The sequence below is a fragment of the Lissotriton vulgaris genome, chromosome 5 (genome assembly GCF_964263255.1).
Source record: "Lissotriton vulgaris chromosome 5, aLisVul1.2, whole genome shotgun sequence".
Taxonomy (NCBI): Eukaryota; Metazoa; Chordata; class Amphibia; order Caudata; family Salamandridae; genus Lissotriton; species Lissotriton vulgaris.
The window spans coordinates 1,782,097,332-1,782,115,253 of NC_141693.1; the positions used below are offsets into that span (position 1 = coordinate 1,782,097,332).

General features: G+C 43.1%; 1 pseudogene; it reads left to right on the forward strand.

The window, feature by feature from the left end:
- The first annotated feature begins 12,150 nt into the window (after nucleotides 1-12,150).
- LOC147717168 (small ribosomal subunit protein eS28 pseudogene) lies at nucleotides 12,151-12,480 on the forward strand (annotated as a pseudogene).
- The last annotated feature ends 5,442 nt before the right edge of the window (nucleotides 12,481-17,922 follow it).

Genomic DNA, 17,922 nt, shown 5'->3' on the forward strand with positions numbered 1-17,922 from the left:
GACCGGAAATATCAAACAACACTTTCTGCCATGGATGTTTGGGTCATGGGTCAAGTTTCAATGGGGCAGAGCATAGTTTTAACATCTTCTCACTTCTAATACTTATACTATGTTCGCTCACCCCCTATCTGCCATCCTATCCATTTCAGGCCACCAAAAAATTGCTCCCACAAGTCTTTTTTTAGAAGACATACCTGGATGACCTTCATGTGAAAGTCTTAAAATGTCATCCTGCATAGACTCTTGAGGCACACACTTCCCTTGTTTAAACATTAATTCCCCTTCTACTTCCAGATCACCCAATACTTGTTGGAAAGGCCTCCTTTCTGAAGGTACTTCCTTTTCTCTGGGCCACCCTTCCATGAGATATTTTTTTTTAAATTTGCATCACACATCTTCAACACTACTTTTCCTCCATTCCTCTTCCATAATGCTCCTAAGCTCCCCAGCCGCATCATTTATGATGGATGCAACCATCTTGATATCATCATGCACTTCCGAGATCAAGTCACTTAGACATGGCATTCGAGATAATCAGCAGTAACATAGTCCTTGCCTGGTACATACTCCACACTGAGGGGCCGATTAAGATGGCGGACGGACCTGAGTCCGTCCGCCACCATAGAGTAGGAGGGACCGTCCGCAGGGGCTGCGGAGGTCCCTCCGTGCAGATTAGGATGTGACCGCCAGGGTGGCGGTCACATCCTCAATCTTTAACATTGCGGCGGGTGCAGCTTCAAGCTGCACCCGCCGCAATGTTAAAAAAGCATGCACAGCATTTGCGTGCACAAAGCGGCAGCCACCGCGCGGTGCCTGCTGCTTTGTGCACGCAAATGCAGGGGGGTACCATAGGTACCCCCCATGTGCACCCCCCACCCCCCTTCACCTAGGGGGCCCGCAACGGGCCCCCGCAGTAAAGTTCCGTATGCTTTTCCACGGCGGAAAACCCGCCGCGGAAAAGCATATTGTACTGCCCATCCTAATATGGTGGACGGTGTCTGGAAGACACCGTCACCATATTAGAGCTTTTCCGCCGCGGTTGTAAGCCAACCGTGGCGGAAAAGCTGCGGACGGAAACCAGGACCCACCAGCCATCCTAATGTGGCGGTGGGTCCTTGGTCAGTCCGCTGCGGTTTTTTTTGTATCCTCGGGGCCGGCGGTGGCTTCCGCCGGCCCCGAGGATGCGGAAAAACCGCAATCCTAATGACCCCCTGAGTTTGTACTCCTGCAATCTAAATGTGAGCCTAACTATGCGTGCTATGGCATTCCAGCCACCTGCAGCTGACATAATCGCCACCAAAAGCCTGTGATCTGTTCTGAGTACAAATCTACCTCCCCACAGATAATTCCGGAAGTGTTTAATAACCCACACGCATCCCAAAAGCTCTCTCACAATGACAGAACACCTTCTTTCTTTGTCACTGAGTATCTGAGAGGCAAAAGCAACACACCATTAGTCTTTTCCACATTTCTGAGACAAGACCCACCAATTCCTTATAAGCTAGCATCAATAGTGATAATACAAACTTTGTTCACACAGTATGGTTTAAAAGTAGGAGCGTGTGCAATTTCTTCTTTGAATTTCTGCAAGGCATTCTCTTGTGTTTATATACAACAGAATTCCGCCTTGTGCGTAGTGAGCTCCATTAGTGCCTCCATCTTAGTAGCAAAGTTCTTAATAATCTAACCATAATATTTACACAACCCAGCGAAAGACAGACGTTTTTCCTTTTTGGCTGGGGCAGGAGCCACAGCAATGGAATCCACAAGTGACTTTTTAGGAATTACTCCATCCCCAGAAAGTGTGTGCCCCAGGTACTCAACTGAATCACAGAACACATTGCACTTATTCTCCTTAAGAGTCAGACTATGTGATTTTAAACGTTTGAAAACTTCCATAACATGTACAATATGTTCATCTTGATTCTGAGAAAATATAAGTATATCGTCCTGGAAGCTGGTGGATTTTACAAATCCATCTATATTCTTGAATGTGTGATACATTGCCTTTTGAAAAACAGATGCCGCAGAGGCCAAACTAAAGGGCATCCTCTTATACTGGAAAAGACCGTGAGGCGCAAGGAAAGCACTAAATTGTTTGGATTCATGGGTCAACGCCATTTGGTGATAAGCCGATCGATAATCGAAAGAGGAGAATACCATGGCCCCTTCCAGGATGCAAACTACTTAATATTGGGCAAAGGGTGACAATTCACCATCAAGTCAGCGTTTTATTAAACAAATCTGTTTATTGAAATTTTTAAGGAGAACAAAGGGAAAAACAAAGGAAAGCAAGCAGCATCACATGTTGTATCAATCACTGACAGGGCAGTGTAAGATTGCATATCTTCCCATGGTAAATGCAGGCTGGGCATAATTTAATCAATAGGCATCATAGAGTACACAGAAGCTAAGCAAAAAACATTGCGATTTGGAGATGTCAAACAGTCATTAAATATACTTGATACATTGTAAAGTACAATTGAATAGGGTGCCCGCGTCGGCTCGAGAACATCGGGACAATCCAGGACGCCCCTCTTAGTATTCCACAGTGATGACTAAACAATGAAACTCTTGAAGTAACAGAAGATGAGAGAGGAGAGGGGGACATTGCAAGGAAGGGTGATAACCGGAAGGGCGGATGAGAAGGTGTTTAGTCAAGAGCTAGTGTTAAAAGAGAGGGGGTCTTACTGTCCAGTCCAAGTGTCAGTAGAAGGGGTCCTCAAACAGCTGAAGGGCTCGTATTCTGGTGGGGATGGGGGCATAACAAGCTTTTTCTATCTGAGACGGGCTGTCAGTAGTCCAATGTCATAACCTGCCAGAGGTGTAGGACCCATGCGGAGATCGGGGGGATGTTTTCTTCCAATGGAGAGCAACATTTTGTATAGCTGCTCCTAACATCTGTCCAATGATGCACAAATGTCATGGCTGCAAGTTGAGTCGGTCGAATACCCAGTAGGATCACTATGGGGAGTTCGGAATGGGAAAACCCACTGTGTCCTTGATGTGGCTGAGGACTTCCTTCCAAAACATGGCTAAAAGCGGCCAAGCCCACCAGATGTGTATAATATCTCCCACCTCTGTCTGACATCTCCAGCAAAGGAGGGAGATCATAGATAATGTTTTATGTAGACTTGCAGGGGTATAGTACCAACACGTCATTAGTTTGTATGTTGACTCGCGTTGGGGGATGCTCCTATACAATCTGGGAATGACACGCCATAATTGTTCCCAACTTTGTGGTGAAATCTCCTCCACTGTGTCTGTGTTGTACAGTGCTTAGCTCTCTTCTTAGGCTGGCACTCTATATCGCTGTGGGAGTTCCTGGTTCTGGAGTTCTCCTGTGCCTTGTTGGCAGTTGGAGCTCTGGTCAGATGAGGGATGGTCCTACTTGCTCTGTGCTGCATTAAAGCTGGTTCCTATAAGTACCTACTTGTCGGATCTCGGTCGGATCTCGTTTGTACTTACTACATTTGGCGACTTGGACTGGCGATAGCATCTGGCCACAGCTTTGCTATTTGGTTTTACAGCTGAGAAAAAATTACGGAGCAGTAGCGTTTCCATTACCTTACGAACCCTGTGTGGTGAGCAGTGTCGAGCAATTTCCCTGCTGTGGGAGTAATTGCGGTTCCAGAAGTATTTCTTGAAGATTTCATTTTCCGGCATCATCGTTAGCAAATAGAGTGACGTCAGCCTAAGGATTACCTCGGCAACCTCTTCAACGACTTCACAGTGACGTCAAGGTAACGTGTGAGCTGGAGAGTTCTTTGGTAACCAAGTAACTGCTGAACCGCACTGTTGAAGCGCATTCCGTGCGCGTCTGTCTACGTTGCAGCTCTGATGTCAGACGTGTGACCGAGCTTACGTAAGACGCAGTCGGCCATTTTGGGTGATTTCTGCATCGGCTGTCGGAGGTCGCCTAGGAGACGCGACTCACCGGAAACTTCACCGTCTGGGATAAGAATGGCGTGGAGTGTCGGCAGAAATTGGATATCCTGTTTGGAGTAAGCGTTTGTATTCTTAACTGTTTTGGAAATCAAAAGACATATATTTTTTTTTTGACTCCAGTTTTAAAGTGTGTCCATACTTTGTCGTGTGACTAGTGCCTTTTTGTATTATCAAATTCACCTGACTTTCGTGACTGTGATAGAGTGATCTCATGGCACAAGCAATTAATGTTGCTCTTCCACCACAATTTTTGAGTGAACCGGGGAATCCGTCTACAGCGTGGGAAGATTGGATAGTCATGTTCAATAATTACATTGAGGCCCTGGATGGGGAAGATTTTTCACCTAAGCGAAAGAAAGCTCTTTTGATGACTACTTTAGGCAAGGAAGGACAGCGTCTGTTTAAATTTTTACCGCAGGTATTACCTTCTGGGTCGCAGGCTCAATTAGATGAATTTAAGGAAGCAGTAACAAGACTGGAAACCAGATTTGGAAAAGAAGAAAACCTTGTCTTACAAAGATATAAGTTTTACAAGAATAAACAGTTGGAAGATGAAAGCATTGACGAATTTGTCGCACGATTACGTGAACTATCCGTGAAGTGCAACTTTGGTCAAATGGCTGATGAACTAATTAGAGATCAACTAATTGTTCAGGCAAACAACAGGAAGGTCCAAGAACGATTGTGGGCAGCAAAGAACCCGACTTTGAAAGTAGCTATAGAGTTAGCTAAAGTTGTGGAAGAAAGTGAAAAATGCATGAAAGAGTTACAGAAGAGTGGGTTAGAACCAAGGGTTGCAGAAATTTCTAATAAGGGAGTGAATGGTGACAACAGTGATGAGGAGGCGGCGGCTGTCGCTATTGTTAGAAAAAAGGGCTATGTTCTCCAAAAGAAGAATGTACAACAACCATCTAGTAGCAAGAGTGGTTCAAAAATGTGCTCGAAGTGCGGGAGTTATTCGCATACTTCAGATGCTAAGTTCTGTTTTGCGAATAATAAGGAGTGCCTACGATGTGGAAAAGTGGGGCACTTTGCCAAGATGTGCAAAAATAAAAATAGCTCAAGAGTGACTGTGGTCAGGGAGTATGGTGAACTGAAACGTGATATGAATAAGATATTTGTTCTGCGTGACACAGTATGCTCTTGCGGGGAACGAAGAGGGAGAGTTCCAAAAGCAGATTTTACGATTGATGGGAAGTCTGTCAATCTGATGGTTGACACAGGCTCCAAGTGGACCATTATCCCAGTATCCTTGATGAGGAGTGTGTGGGGTGAAAAGATTTTGAAAGAGTGTGACATTTTTCCGTCTGGATATCAAGGTGAGAAAATTGATCTATTGGGCTACTTTGAGGGCAAGATTGAATTTAGAAATAGGTCAGCATCTGGTAAAGTGTACATCTCAATTGATGGGCCATCCATCTTGGGACGCCATCATCAGTATGATTTGCATATTGTAGTTAATCCTAGGTCTGATGATCCAGTTTCAATTGTTGACAGTTCTTCTTTGGATGAGATTCTAGAAAGATTTAAAAATGTCTTTAGGGATCAGTTGGGGGAACTTGTAGGTTACTCCCATCATATAATCCTCAAGGAAGGTAGTTGTCCTGTCCAGCATAAGGTGAGGAGGGTCCCTTTTGCTTTGCGGAAAGAGGTTAAGGCTACTTTGGAGGAAATGCTTCAAGGGGGCATCATTGAACCTATTGAAGCGTCCCCGTGGGTTTCACCAGTTGTGATTTCGCAGAAACCAGACAATAAAATTAGATTTTGTGTGGACCTGCGTTCGCTGAATAGATGTGTGGTTGCTGATGTGTTTCCACTACCAAATATTTGTGAGTTGGTGTCGACACTTAAGGGGGCCAGGTTTTTCAGTAAATTGGATCTAAAGCATGCTTACCATCAAATTTGTTTAGATGATGATTCTAAGCACTTGACCGCGTTCATCACTAGTGAAGGGACCTTCCAGTTCACGAGATTACCCTTTGGTCTTTTCTCTGCGGCCAGTGTATTTCAGAGATTAGTTTCCGAGGTTTTTAAGGGTTTAGACAAGGTGTTATATTTTCAAGATGACATCTTGATCTATGGAGATTCACTAGAGGAGCACAATGGGATTTTGCAGAGTGTGTTACGAAGAGTGGACGATGCTGGTCTTACTTTGAGAAAGGAGAAGTGTGCGTTCCTTCTGAAGGAAATAGAGTATTTGGGTGACTTGGTGCGGTCCTTTTGCAAAAGTATGGAGGGGAGGAGAAGACTATTGCTTTTGCGTCCAGGCCCTTGTCTGTCTCGGAATCAAATTACTCAGTCATAGAGCGTGAGGCTCTTGCAGCTGCTTGGGGCACGAGTTACTTTAGGACCTACTTGTGGGGGTACAAGTTTGTTCTTCGTACGGACCATAAACCACTTCTAAATGTTTTAGCTCCGGGTGGTACTGGGAAAGGGTCTCCCAGGTTGGCAAGATTGGCCTCTCGCCTGCAAAACTACCAATATGAGATTGAGTTTGTTCACGGCTGGAAGAACATTCAGGCAGATTGCTTGTCGCGTCTTCCTGTGCGATCTGGCGAGTGTGGCGGTCCTTCTAGTGCTGCCTTAGATGACTTAGCGGTTGCGGTAGTAGACGATGTTTTGCTTTTGGGAGGTGGTTCCTTTTCTCGTGATGAGTGGTCGAAGGGTATGGAGGAGGATCAAGTTTTAAGGGCAGTTATTAATCTTGTCTCGAAGGGAGCAAGAAGGGAAAGCACTGTTGAGCCTCAGGTCAGACCCTTTTTGAGGGTTTTGGATGAACTTTCCTTGGAAGGGAAGGATGTGTTGATGCGAGGTGATCGCTTTGTTCCTCCTGGTTCATTGAGGAGTAGAATTCTTGGTTTGGCTCATGAGGGCCATTTGGTTCAGAGTCTCACCCAACGTCGTGTTAAAGAAAACTTTTGGTGGCCTACCGTTGATAGCGATGCCGTGGATTGCGTGGTGAGGTGTAATTTTTGCAAAGAAGGGGAGAAGCGTTTGAAAGTCGTGGGTTCTCAGTCACCACAGAAAATTGGCTTTGAAAATTTACCTTGGCACAGTGTCTGTTTGGATTTCATAGGCCCTATGAGTGAGTTACCTTTGAATCAACGTTTTAATATTGTTGTTATTGATTGTTACTCGAAGTGGCTTTGTATGCAGTTTGTGAAGGAGATTAATACCGATACCACTATTAATTTCCTGAAGGGTGTCTTTTTGAATGAGGGATATCCATCTGTCCTTATCTCTGATAATGGCACTCAATTGACGTAATTGAAGATGGCTTTGTTTGTACGTGAGTGTGGCATTAAACATCAGAAGACAAGCCTTTACAATCCGCAAGGAAATGGTCTCTGCGAGAGAGTGAATCGTCTTGTGAAGGGGTGATTCAAATGTTTGTGGAAGGTGGTTGTTTTTCGCATGTGCGTGTGCAAGAGCTTGTGTGGGCTTACCGGTCAACGCCTCATAAGAATGGAGAAAAATCTCCCTTTGAATTAATGCGTGGGCGTGCACCGGTAACAAGATTGACTCCTGCTTGGTTAAGATGTTTGGATGAGGAGTCTTTACCCTATAGTGATGTTTCTTTACCTATCTCTGTGGGTGATCTTGTTAAGGTAAAGCCGGGTAGGTGTACTAAGGGACTTAACAAATTTAGAGGTCCCTTTAGAGTCAAGAAAGCTTTTCCACATTTTGTTGTTTTGGACAATGGGGAAAGTTGGAACTATAGGAGGGTGGCTCTTTATCAAAGGAAGAAGGATCTTTCTTCTGAGGGATTAGTGGTTGGCGGTTCTGGGGGGTGTAATGGGTACTTGTTGACTTCTTGTGGTGGTTCTTCTTTCTCCTCTCAGCCTGCTGTACGGGGGGAGGTGGGTAATGGTGATGCTTCCACTTCTTCTTGTGTGCATGGTGGTTCTTTGGTTGATTCTGTCCCGGTTGATTCTGTCCCCACCTCCTCTTCTTCCTCCTCGTTTGAGGCTAGGTTGAGAAGTCCTCGCTCTCGCCGTCCACCTACTTATGTACATTGATCTTGTTGTTTCTTTATTATATTTTGTTTTCTTTTTCTTGTTAAGGGGGGAAGATATGTTGTACAGTGCTTAGCTCTCTTCTTAGGCTGGCACTCTAGATCGCTGTGGGAGTTCCTGGTTCTGGAGTTCTCCTGTGCCTTGTTGGCAGTTGGAGCTCTGGTCAGATGAGGGATGGTCCTACTTGCTCTGTGCTGCATTAAAGCTGGTTCCTATAAGTACCTACTTGTCGGATCTGTCGGATCTCGTTTGTACTTACTACAGTCTGACTCCCACTTCTTCAGATAGGTGTGAGGTTGCAGGGCCAGAGGGAACATGGGGTTGCGAGCTATAGGCTTGTTGGGGCAAGGGAAGGATACAAGGCCTCTGGGAATCACAATTTGATCCCAAATATCAAGCACTGTTTTCATGGGGTTGCTATGTAGGTGCTCTGTGGTCGCGCAGTTCTGGGGAGCCAGGCCAGATCCCAAAGGGGTCTGCATGCGACTGCCCGGTACATGTGAAACCTGTGTCTCTCACTTTACTGGACCACCCACTCTGAGATATATCGAAGATGGGACGGCCAGTAATAACCCAGAAGGTTAGGGCAGACGAGGCCACCACAATCACGGGGCATCATAAGCAATTTGTTTGAGAAGTGGGGACGACCTTTGCCCTATATGAAAGAAGTTAGGTCTTGTTGGAGATTCTGGATGTCTATCTGCGGAATGGGTGTGGGCAGGGTTTGAAATATGTATAAGATTTTGGGTAAAAGTGCCATTTTAACTGCGTTTAGGCGACCCATCCAAGGAAATGGGAGTTTTTTTCCAGCGTCGTATGTCTTCCCAGATTACCCGTCGACATGATGGCCAATTGGGCTGGGTTCTGGAGGTATCGGATTGAGCTGTCAGACCAATGTAAGGGAGTAAGAGACTGGAGTCGCTGAATTTTCACATTTGGAAGGGTGAGATTTAAGGCATGGGGCATGGGGCATGGGGCTTTGTCATGTTAATCTTGAAGTCTGCGCTACTTTGTAAGTGTGTAGCAGGGAAGCTAGTGCCAGAAGAGAAGTGGTAGGTGGTAGGTGCCGTGAGCATGCGTAGAAGGTCATCTACAAAGAGTGATACTTTGTGGTCCTGACCTCCAAAAGGGATACCCGTCATATCTGGGGACCAGGGTTTAGCAATAGCTAAGGGTTACACCGCCAGGATGAAGAGGAGGGAAGAGAGTGGGCATCCCTGTCTGGTGCCCCTGTGCACAGAGACTGAAGGTGTAAGTTGACCGTTGATACAAATCCGTGCTGTAGGAATGGCGTAGGGGGCCTTTAGTTTGGAGTTCATTGCCGATCCTAGGCCTATCTTGTAAAGGACCGCTCTTTGGAACTGCCAGTCAATGCGGTCAACAGCTTTCTCTGCATCAAGCTGGGATGTCTCGCCTTTGGACTTTTTCGATGAGGTGTTGTCTGTGCACTAGCGGTGCCGAATAAAACCCATCTGATCCACATCAATCAGGCCCGGGAGGTAAGGTTCCAGATGGTTTGCCAGGATTTTCATGTATATTTTGGCCTCTGTATTGAGTAGGGCAAAGGGGCAATAGGAGGTACAGTTTAGGGATGGGAATCATTTCAACTTCTGACATCGTAGGGGCAAGGACCGATGTTTTGGAGAAAGTATTAAAAAGATGGAGGAGGTGGGCTTGAATCTGGGGCAGGAAGGTGTGGTAGAAGCCAACTGTGAGGCCATTTGGTCTTGGAGTTTTACCCGTCGGGAGTTGTTATAGAGCCTGGAATAATTCACCCACAGTAATAAGATCAGCAAGAAGTTTTGTGTTTTAGGTATTAATAGGTTCCCAAGGGCATGCGCTGAGAAAGGACGTGATCTCATGTGGCGCGTGGGGAGCGGCGGTTTAAAGCTATTTGTAGAATGCATAAAAAGCTTGCCCCTTTCTCTCTCCATCATTGCCCATGAATTATCCCGATACTTAGTTCTGGAAATGTGTGCTTTGGCTGACTAGGCCTGGAGGCAGTGTGCCAACAATGGCCCCAACTTGTCTCCTCCTGCAAAGAATTTCTGTTTAAGTGTCATGAGTGGCCGTTCCGCTCTATTAGTTCAATGCAGTCTTAGCTGTCCCCATAACATGGCGAAGCGTTTTTTGGGCTGAGTTAAGGGTGATGTGTGATCTGAGCGTTCTAAAGCTTTAATATCATTGGCTAGGTTTGTTTCAACCAAGCGCGCTTCGCAAGAGCAGGCTATGGCAAAGGTAGTGTTTAAGGCTCTTTAGTCCACACATAACCTCAAACCTTTATCAGATTTTCTCACCATAACAAACCCATTCAGACAATTCAACTTCCTCAATAATATCCTCATCAATAAGTAATTGTAATAACTTCTTAAGTACCTCTCTCACATTCACCGGTACACCCCTAAGTTTCTGTTTGATAGGTACAGCTCCTTTTTTTTTACCTTGGTCTTGTGACAAAAACACTAAAGGAAACTGGCTAATAACCCCTATTTTGTTATCACTCTCTTTTAGCAGCAAAGCATGATCACAATTTCTTGGATTGAGAATTATACCCAAACTCCATTGATCCTTGCACCCTAAGATATTCACCCCTTTGAACGCTACATTTAATTTAATATGAGCCACACATCATTTGAACTCAATATCAACCTCTTCATAGCCCACTGTATCAATCTTAGACCCATCAAAAGCTTCAGCAACAATATCTAATTTCTTCAGATCATTAGGCATAGCACTGCATCAAAGCAACTCAGGAAATACTCTCTAGTAATTATTGTCTCTGGTGACCCCAAGTCAGCCATACGCCCTAAATCCACATGCAAAATCTGTACAGCACATTTGGGTGGTCTAAGACTGCTTTGGTTACTGCAACTTTTCCCAAACTCACGAATGGACAAGACCATGCCAATACTGCTTCCACATTCTTTATGCCCGCCCCCATTCACACAAGAAATTTTACCTTTAGTAAATGTTTTTTTTTTTTGTACTTGTATAGCGCACAGCTACCCGCAGTGGGTTTCCTGGCGCTTGTACGAATACCGCAAGGGAACCCTTCCTGGCTTTCCCTGTGAAGTGTCCACTCCTGGGCACCCCCATGGTGCAGACCAGGCATCCCTCGCGTTGTGGGGGCCGTTGTGGAGACTAAGCAAGCTATTGCCCAGAGTTGCAGCGTGGGACCCATGATCAGAATAGGCACTGAGGCGAGAATATCCGGTCAGGGGAATTAATGAGTCCGAGACCCGCCGGGGCAGGAATCGAACCCTGGTCCCTGGCCAGAGCTCTGCATCGAGGTCTGCCTGCTCTAACCATTGAGCCACACTACATTACCAATACCATTCCTTTGAAAGTCCCTGCACACAAGAGCAAAATGCCCCAGGCTTTCACGTTTCTAATTTTCTTTACCCAGTGCAGGACACTTTGGAGAAGATGCTACATGACTAACACTGCCACATCAAAAACAATCAAACTCCATGCGGATTTCCAGATTTCACACTTCACACATTTTCACCAATATAGGTTGTCTTTATTAAAAAATGTTATCTACTTTTCTTGCCGTTCCAGTGCTTTAGCAGTGCTAATAACATCCTGCACATTTAAATCACCCATAATCCATAACTGCTTTTGAACGTTCTTACTCCTGACATGTAGGATGATTTGATCCCTAATCATTTTATCATTGATGGGTCCAAAATTGCAGTTTACAGAAAGAGCTCGCAACCCAGTAAGAAAATCATAAAATGCCTCATCTTCCTCTTGAACCCTGGTATAAAACTTTGATCTATTAAGAGCAACACTGGAAGTAGGTTTGAACCTGGTCTCTATCTGCTTCATGGCTTCTTCAAAAACATTCCTGTCACCACTACCATCAGCTTGTGGTAGTGTTCTGAACATAACCTGACCTTCCTATCCAAAACACTGTATAAACATATTTTTCTTCCTCTCAGCTTACAACCTCTCACCATCAATAGCCTTGAGGTAGGTCAGAAATGTTTCTTTCTGCCTCACCCCTGGAATAGGAGGTTCTCTTTTGGCTTGGAAAAACTTCGAGGGAGAATGAAACTGCATCGTAGATAAATGGAAAAACCAGAGCAAAATACGTATAATCCAAAAACTGTCCCTTTCCAGTGTTTTCCTTTTCCCCATACTGAAAAATATAGCTAACTGCAAAAACACACACCAGCCGCCATCATGGAAGCCAGCTGCGTGCAGCCTATCAAGCTAGCTAGGGTTACCAAAGTCCTCGGCAGAACCGGCTCACAGGGCCAGTGCACCCAGGTTCGTTTTGAGTTCATGGATGACAGCAACCGATCAATTATACGTAATGTGAAGGGGCCAGTCCGTGAAGGAGAGGTCCTTACGTTACTGGAATGTGAGCGTGAAGCAAGAAGATTACGCTAAAACATTGCATTGATTTCAATGATCCTGCTACCAACTTAGACGTGAAGAAACATCTGATTGTTTGATATTCAAAATGCTGAAAACCTTTTTGGGGGAATAAACTTGCTCAGTTTGGAGATGTAAAAGAAAATATATATACTTTGATAAGAGACTTCTTTCCATGTAAACCAGGGTTTAAAGATGTTGCTTACTTGGTAAAGATGTGGTAAATGCACATGATTCAACATGCCCCAAGATGTCGGTTATTTCCTGTGTTCATTGGCGACATGCAGCGTGATACGCTGGACAATAAACCAAAGAAAATTGCACAAAAAAAGCCTTGCAAGCAGTGCGTTGCATATATGTGCTGAGCAGAGTAGGAACTAATCCACGGCTTGCCTGCGTTATGCGGAAAAGAAAGCCGTGCCGCGAGCCAATCAAAACATCTGAATTATGGCATGGGATGCTGGGCGGTATCCAAGGAAACAGTACGCACCACAAGAGGCTCGCGCTGCAAGCAGTTCGCAGGGCAAATAAGGAAAAACAACAGGAAATTGAGGAAAAATATAACGTATGGATGTTGTACATGTTGTACTTGTTGTGGGGGCATAAGGTAATGTTATCAGTATGTTTTCCATTTCCTCCATGTAACGTCACACCGCGTCACCATAGAATGTTCATATGGTATTTATGTGACGTCACTGTAAACGGGTGTTCAGATGACAGCTGACTCCCGTGGTGACCGCTAGTTAATCCCGCCACAGCGGGCCCTTGTTATTCTAATAAATCTTATTGTGACAACACATCGCCTGCTGTTCTGTTGTCACGCTACAATTGGCGACGAGGACTGGCAACGACAAGGGCCTGCGAACATAATTGAAGGATCGACAAGTTGATTAACGAAGCTTGAGATCACATCAAAGGAAAAAACAGGCGGGAAGAAACCTGTGAAGGAAAATTGTACGAAGTGAGTACACTGTGGGAAAGAGCGAGCGCTGACTGAAAGGAGAATCTTGATGAAGAAATAAGTGTAACGCATAAGAATACCAGTAGCGCATAAAGTAAATAAATTCAGGAAAATGTAATATGCTAAAGGATCTGGCGGATGAAATGTGCAGCTTGACTAAGTGAACGTATGAACTGTGAGACAACCCTGTTAACGCCGCGATGCCAGCGAAATCTTTCTTGAAATGCTTCAGTAATTGGCGCGCTTCGCTTCGTTGACAGTTCACAGCTGAGGCGTCAGTCAGTTTCCTCAGCTGAGCCGCGTGAAGCATGCCGGTAGCTTGAGCTGATTGGAGCCGGCCAACGCGCGTCATCAACGTAAACAACGTGCGGCCATCTTTAGAATTGTTTCTGTAAACGATCGAACGAGCGTGAGGCAGATAAAACTCACATCGGAGACATCGCGCTTGAAGAAATAATAAGAGCGTAAAGGCGAAGAGTTGTGAAACACTCAAGTAAGCTTAATTAAATAAAACTAAAAGGAAAAGTAAGCTTATTACATCAAATCCCACGGAGAAAATAGTTGGCTGTAAGGGAATTGATCGAATATAACATGGCTGAATGCAATAATATATGTGCACCTCCTCGATTTCTAGACGAACCTGGTAAGCCCACGATGAAATGGAAAAAGTGGGTGAGGGCTTTCGAAAATTACATCGTGTCAATAGATGGGAAAGCTTTTGACGCAGAAAGAAAATGTTCCTTGTTGTTTGGATTATTAGGAAAAGCAGGACAGGATATTTTTGACAGCCTGCCCGAATATGAGAGTCCACCTGGAACATTTGTGCCATTAAATGAGTATCAGGAGGCATTAAAAAGATTGTAAAGGCAGTTCGATGAGGAAAACAATATAATGGTCGCAAGACATAAATTTGCCCAAAGGAAACAACAAGAAGGGGAAAGTGTAGAAGACTATGTTGCATGTCTAAGAGTTCTGGCAGTAGAATGTGAATATGAGGAGATGACAGATGTGTACATAAGGGACCAAATTGTTTTCTATTGCTATACGAAGAAAGTGCAGGAAAGACTGTTGGCTTGCAAAAGACCAACCCTGCAGGAGGTTATAGACATTGCTAGGGGTATAGAAAGGTCTCTAATTTCCACTAAGGAATTGTCTTCAACAGGGAATAACACTAATGTATTTTATTTGCAGGACAAGAAGAAGGCTGATGGTAAGGCACATGAAAAAAGTATAGGTGAAAGGAAGGTGGGAGGTAAGCAGTTGTGCGGTTTCAGATGTGGTTCAAATGAACACTTGGCTGATTTCAAAAACTGTCCTGCAATAGGCAAAAGGTGCATCAAATGTAAAAGGTATGGTCACTATACCACTTTATGTAAAACCAAAAGAATGAGTAACAGTATGAGTATAAATGCCGTAGGCAATTTTGATGAAGAAATGTGTGCGAATATAGTTTTATATGTAGAAATGGAGGAAGGAAAAATAAAGGGACCAGTTAGCGATGTAAAAATTGGTGAGGTTGAACTGAAATTTACAGCAGATTCAGGTGCGCCCATAGCAACCATATCTGATACCCTTTTTGAAGAAAAATGGAAAGGTGTACAACTAAATGAATCGGATATAAACCCGAAAGCATTTGGAGAGAAGGAAATAAATATTGGTATTTAATTTTGAATTAATTGATATTTACATTTTTAATTGGTAATTAACTGAAATATAATTGGTAATTCATTTAAATTAATTGATTAATTGATAATTATGTAAATTATATTAATGTATTTTCTGTAGCGGGTTGTGGGTTTATAGGGGAATAGGGTGGGAAGTAAATTAATTATAATTATTAAAATTTTTAAATGTATTTTTGGGTATTTATTTGGAATTAATTGATATATAAATTTTTAATTGATAATTAATTAAAATATAATTGATAATTAATTTTAATTAATAGTTTCATTGTTAATTATATTAATTTTATTAATTTATTTTCTGTAGTGGGTTGTGGGTTTATAGGGGAATAGGATGGGAAGTAATTTAATTGTGAATAAATAAATATTGTTATTTATTTTTTGGTTTTGTTTTGTTGTAATTATTAATACATTTTTAATTGTTAATTAATTAATTGTTAATTGGTAAATAATTTGTACTAATAGGTAATTATTTGTAAAAATAATTTTTTGGGTATTTTTAACTGATTAATTATTATATTATATAAAATTGTTCATTATTGTTAATTAATTTGTATTTGCTATTAATATTTAATTTATTTTTATTCATATATGAAGTATGTCCAACGCTTTCCCTACTGTTGCACTCTTTGGAGTGAAAATAGTAATTTTAAATCTCCAGCTATCCAATGCTTTCCCTACTGTTGCACTCACTGGAGTGGGGATAGTAATTTTTACTCCTACGCTATCCAACACTTTCCCTACTGTTGCACTCTTTGGAGTGGGAAAAGTAATTTTTACCCCTACGCGATCCAACGCTTTCCCTACTGTTGCACTCTCTGGAGTGGGAATAGTAATTTTAACCCTCCCGCTATCCAACGATTTCCCTACTGTTGCACTTTCTGGAGTAGGAATAGTAATTTTTACCCACCGTAGAACAGGTAAGATGCAATCTTGCCAGATTGGTCTGAATTATAGAAACCAGGTTGTGTTCAGATCTCTTAAACGAGCCAAGCCAAGAATCTGTGAAATTCTCTCATGATACCTCATGGCAAGGAGGTATTGTTCCATGGTAGTCTGGGTGTCGCTGGTGACCGGACTTGCCATATATGAGCAGAAGGAATATAAACAGAATTTCTGCTACGAGTCCCAAGATGAGAGACAGGCCGCCGAACACAGAGTGCACAAAATTTGGAAAAATGCAGAGGACTGCTGTAAATGGTGTTAACTGTCCTGAAAAAATCGTCTTAAATACATGTGCGATGCCACTGGTATCAGACATATTTAAGATTTGACTTAACATTTCTGCGAAATGTACTGGGCAGTTTGTTGATAATAATGCATGTATCTCTGCAGAAGTCCTTGCAATTTGCAGATCATATGTTTTTCTAGACGAGGTCAGAGGCACAGTTTTTTGTAAAAGTATGACTTTCATTCTGCTTAAAGTATCAATTCTAATAGAAGAGATATTCAGTTAAGGCCATAATGCCGTCCCCCTGTCTGTCTTGTGCGTTGGATACAATACTTGCATACAACAAGTGACCATGGACGAGCCACTGACTATATACGCTTTTCCTGGCAACATGTCACAACAGCTGTGGTCGTTGAGCATAATGTAACTGCCATTGGATAGCTGCCTGAAAATTGGTTCTATCACTGCGGAGGGTGTACCGTGCAGGTGGCAAGAGAGGTTATTTGCAGAACATTCGCAGGCTCGGTGTAAATTAATACCTTTGCACAAAAGTGTACCACGTAGTGAGTTCTTACAATTTTTAACACTAAGAAATACCTCCTTTCCCCCATTCCAACATTTGAGTGTGTATGGTAAAGTCCAGGTCGACTTAATGCATTCTTTACCCAACCTTTCATGCAGGCCCGCTGGTATATGCTATAGACAATACTGAAATTGGAAAATCGTCACTGATATCGTTATGGTGCCATGTATTATCCATTCAATGACAGGCTTCTCAGAAACTGTCAATGGTAATCTTTCCAGTTTTTCAATGCTCAGCACCGTATAGTCTGCTCCTTTTTGTCCCAAAGAGATTTGTTTATCTGTAAGGTTAAACACACTAAACAATGACGTGGTATTGATTAAACGCCATGACACGTAGCCTGAACGGAGATTTTGCAACGTGCAGCCTAGCAGCATTATAGAACGTAATTGAGACCGGCCATGTTGTAACATTAGCAAGTCTTGCTCTATTATGTCAATTGGAGATGATACAATGCTGTCCAAAGAATAAATTCTGGAGGACAGAGTCGTTAACCCATTGTCCACTACAGAGAGACTTTTCTCTGAATTAATACAATCAATTTCTCGTTTTCCTTCTTCAGTTTCCATTTGCGGTATTTTCCAAGCTTCGTTGTACGCAGCGTATATACCAGCGTATATGAAACGTTTTTGACGTGGTTTGCGAGGCCCCTGTAAAGATATCTTGCAAATCATTGCCTTCTTTAAGTAAAGATAAGTGTTGTTTGATTTCTGGAAGTGTAGATTTTTGTAGCCACTGAAGGCATAGCTTTCCTACACTGTAAGTAGTTACTATCCCTGGATGTTGTCTCTGAGAGTATCTTGGATCTGGCCTATTCACTGTGAACCCTTGTGTTTTGTTCAGGAATCTATCTTGACAGTTATTCGTGTCTGTGGGCCAGATTAATCATTTTTTCCAATCAGGATTAGTTCTGTTCTGTTTTAAAATATAGAGTACGTCTGCCTCCTCTTCTGTAATATCAACACCGTCAGATGTGGGCTTAGGTATAGACGTTTTGTTTAAATCTTTTATCTTAGCCAGGCCAAGACAAGAAGTTTGTTGAACAGTGTCACTTAAAAACATTATTTGTTGTAGTATAATGCAGGCTCTGAACAGGGCTTCTAAACCTTGCAATTGGCAATCTTTTTTGCCCCAGACAGTTTTTGTCTCAATGTTGTCTTTCCAAAAGTCAAAACCTA